This window comes from Phyllobates terribilis, unplaced genomic scaffold (assembly GCF_046119375.1).
Source record: "Phyllobates terribilis strain yellow unplaced genomic scaffold, ASM4611937v1 Scaffold_5__5_contigs__length_657084704, whole genome shotgun sequence".
Lineage (NCBI taxonomy): Eukaryota > Metazoa > Chordata > Amphibia > Anura > Dendrobatidae > Phyllobates > Phyllobates terribilis.
Window position 1 is genome coordinate 246447111 of NW_027362765.1, and position 4431 is coordinate 246451541.

General features: G+C 41.2%; 1 pseudogene; it reads left to right on the forward strand.

Annotated features, from left to right (window-relative positions):
• Positions 1–2821: 2821 nt before the first annotated feature.
• LOC141271094 (ras-related protein Rap-1b pseudogene) lies at positions 2822–3931 on the forward strand (annotated as a pseudogene).
• Positions 3932–4431: the final 500 nt, after the last annotated feature.

A 4431-nucleotide genomic window follows, 5' to 3' on the forward strand; every position in this document is an offset into this window, starting at 1 on the left:
GTGTCAGGTTATGTTTGACCGTGCTCGCATGAAGGCAGTATGTGAATGGCTTGAGATCTGTCTCTGTCTTCTGCTGAATGTGCATGTTTATGTGGAGGTTGGTGGAGATGGTTGTTGGCTGAAAGCTGTCACTATGCCTTATGTGCTTGGCCGGATTTACTCTCTTTGTAAATATATCACATGAATGCAGTGGCGTAATTTGAAGCTTTTTGGGTCCCAATGCAAAAGATCCAACACGAAACTCCAACTATCACAAACCCTCAATTTGTATTGGTCGTCTTATATGGGCCATAGGAGCTTTTCGAGCTATCCTAACCTCCAGGGTACAGAAGCAGCTAAACCCCTGAAAATCTTTATAATTATGCCCCTGCATAAATATGCATACATAATTAGTTGGGATCTATAGGTAAAATAAATGTGTAAGTACCTAACAATTAGAAGTCAGTGAAATTGTTGACAGTAATAGTTAAAGGGTTTTTCCCAGAATTGGAAGTTATCCTCTTATCCAGAGATCCCAAGAATGGGGCTCCAGAAACATGAGGACGGAGCTCTGCAGAGCCTTGTTTTGAATGGAGCAGTGGTGTGCATGCTTGACCTTCACTTCATTCATTGTCTATGGGACAGCGGGAAATAGCCAAGCGCTGTACTCTACTTTCTATGGCAGTCCATAGACAATGAATGGAGTGGAGGTTGAGCATGCACACTTTTGCTTCATTCAAGATGGGGCTCTGAGTTCTAGGGTTCACTGGGGACCAAGTGGTTGTAGCACCAGCAATCAGCCACTTATCCCCTATGGATTATGGGAATAACTCATTAACATTAATGTAAATACTTGTTTCTCATACTCAAATATGTATGATATTGGGTTGTCACTAGTGAACAACTCATTTTTTAAACAGAAACAGGTATGGTGATCAGCTGAACACTGCAGGGGTGACTTACTTACTTACCTCTGATAACCATCTATTATTGCCAGGAAAAGCTGTGAATGGTCAGAAAATGTGGTGTTATACAGCAGTCATTTAAATGAAAAACAGTCCGTGTAATATGTTCCGAACCAAAAGTCACTCTAGTACATAGAGAGTGAGACCATATGTCATAATAAATAGGTTTTGCAAATTTTAGAATCCCTTTTTGTTCCCAGCAATCAATTATCTATGGGGGAGCCTTGAACCAAGTGTTACATTTTTTCCACCATATCTGTTTAGGGCTAGGGATACATGTTGATCGCTGTATAACTATTCATGACAAGTAAGCTGCAAAAAGTAAAAAAACGGATGGATTTTTTAAGTCTTGATTTTTTGCAGACCCAGTCCCTGCCAGGCTCAGACTGGCCCATAGGGGAACAGAAGAATCACTCAGTGGACCCCTGTGCAGACATGGGGCCCCAACCTCACTGTATGGGCAGTACTTGGCATAATTCACTTGATACAGAAAAAAGCAGCATATCATTATTCATTTACCTTCATTTACCAAAATACCCAGTTTATTATTATATAGAGTTATAAGTACATTTGTGAACAAGGGTAGTGTAATATTTGCATTCAAGTGAAAAGTGGGCCCCTCAAAGTCAATGTTACTGGTGGGCCCTTGGTACCCCAGTCTGACACTGGTGCCTGCACACTTAGGGCGCAGTTAGACGGCCGTATAAATCAGACTCGAGATCAGAGCGCAGTGTTCAGACTGGGCTCGGCTTTCCCAACCTGAGTGTGACAGGAACATACAATGTGAATCTGTCATACCCGGATCTGGAGAGCCTCCGGCCAGTCTGTGCATTGTGGTCCGATCTCTGTCCAATTTATACAGCCGTCTGACTGCACCCTTACACTGTCGAATCAGTACTGCCAATATCAGACTGTTTGAACATACCCCGTTGATGAGGAATTGTAGAATTGTAACACACAGTTGTCAGATTACTTACAAAATTTCAGGAAGAATAACAGAGAAATGGCAGAACACAGAGTTCTAAGAAAAAAATCTCAAGAATAGTTATTTCAATAGAAATGCAACTATTTTTTAAAACAAAAATGTCATGAGAATTGAGGGGTCCTTGTAACTGTGAATTCTCGAATAGCGTTGGCTATTATAGATTTTGTGGGTGCAGAGGTAGCAGACCCATCTGGACCTAAGGGATCCAAAGAACCCTGTACCACATACTGTATGATGACAGTTTTAGAATAGGGGCATTGCTTTATAGTCAAATGCAGTTTAACACACAAAGAAATAACCTTCACATTTGAGGATGAGCTACATAAGTCTCTGTTGTAAGACACAGAAATCCGGAACATCTGAACATCTGCACCACGTTCAGCACAGTGTATGCTGCATTCATATGCCACACTGGCACTGTTCAGGGGTATGTCAGTATTAATAAGGATCACTATGTGCTGCACCACAGTGTAAACCCATCGACATACAACTGGGAAGAAGTAGATTTTTTTAAGGCTTTAATTCTAATGCGTTCTATCCAGGTTTCCTTACAAACAGAAAAATCGGTCTGATGGATTCAACATCTACACAAATGCAAACATGACATTATATCCATAGCAGAAAAGGACATGAACAAAGTGGACATATGAATTTTCTTATAAGAAAATAGCCCTGTATTAATCTGACAGGCATGTGGCTGGTGGACATTTTACTAGAGGTTTCATGTAGTAAAATTCCTGGTATGAATTCACGCAGCATGATGAATCCCTAGTGGTAGTGAAAAGGTTAACACAAGCATCTCAAACACAAACATTAGAAGCACAGGTCCTCCTCCCCTACAATTCCCCTTCAGGCAGCGGTGTCTGATTGGATAAAGGCACAGCTAGCTCATGAAAATATGAATAAATAGTGAGAGTGCTGGGAATCTGTGCACACTTCCAAGGCACAGGACATCAGGTTGCTCTTACTGTCTGATCACTGTGCAGTGCAGATATGTCACTATCTGTCAAGGAGAAGAATCATATCAGGGTGGTTTTCCTAGGAGCAGCAGGTGTGGGCAAAACCTCACTCATCCATCGGTTTCTGCAGGACACCTTTGAACCCAAGCACAAGAGGACAGTGGAAGAGTTACACAGCACAGAGTATGAAACTACCGATGGGGAAGAAGTGAAAATTGAAATTCTGGACACCACCGGCAGCTATGAATTTCCAGCTATGAGGAAACTAAGTATGAGGAGTGGAGATGCTTTTGCTCTGGTTTACTCTGTGGACAACCCAGACTCTCTTGAGATTGTTAGAAGGTTACGAGAAGAGATCCTTGACGTAAAGGAGGATAAATGTCCACCAATGGTGGTGGTTGGCAATAAAAAGGACAATGTTGATGACCAAAAGGTTTTTTGGGATGATGTGATGACCACAGTGGAGCTGGAGTGGAACTGTCGTCTATTGGAAACCTCTGCAAAAGAGAACTTAAATGTGACTGAGGTCTTCAGAGAACTGTTGAGAGAGGTCAACCTCCCCAGTCGACTAAGTCCTGCACTGAGAAAAAGGAGAGAGACTATCCCCAATGGGCAGAACCAGAAACCTCCAATGAATAAGACCAACAGCTGCATCATCTGTTGATACTTGACTCTTCTAAGACTTTGAGGAAAAAAACAAAGTGGAATGTGTGGGTAATAATACAATCTGGAGAAAGGAATCCATTATAGAACGAACTCATTCTCATAGAAGTGTTTGACAACTGGGAGGGAGGCTCTGCCTAGAAGGCTGGCACTCTCCCAAAAAACACATGGTTTACTCAAAGCTTAAACCAGTCTGAAGTTATTTCATGACTTGTCCATAGAGAGATCAAAGTAGACACCTCGTATCTTGTAGCCTATGGGACTGCATTATTTCATTGTTATTGGTGTTATTATTGCATATGAGCAATGCTACTTTTCACTGTAACCACAATGTTCTAGTTGAAGAAGCGTGTAATATCTAATAAAGGTATTGGAAATTACTTCCATATTGTTTCCTAACTTTAATATTGCAGGTTGGTGTGAGCTAGGTAGATTATTTATCATTTCATCTTATATATTGCAATATGGTTTTACATTGATTGCTAAATTTATGGTGGATCTAGTCTGATTTAGATGCACATATTAGCTGTAGTTGTAATGCATCTGATACCAAAGATGACATTGATCCAAGTAGTAGTTGTCAATAAAACACAGATGTTCTTGTCACCATAGAAAACAAATCAAATTAAGTGCTCTAATGCCCTGGATACTATATCCAGCATTCCCCCCATGTCGCTAGGAGCTAATACCAGGGGATGTTCTTCAAGAGTTGCTCTGTCCCTGCAACAAGGTAGCTATCGGAGAAGTTTTCTTCTCAACAGAATGGTACCTCCAAGATCAACAATGAAAATCCTTATTCTGTCCATGTCCATTCACAAGAGACTCTTCTCCTCTTCCTCCCTGGCTTATTGTGCGTAATTGCACCCACTGGATATCAAAT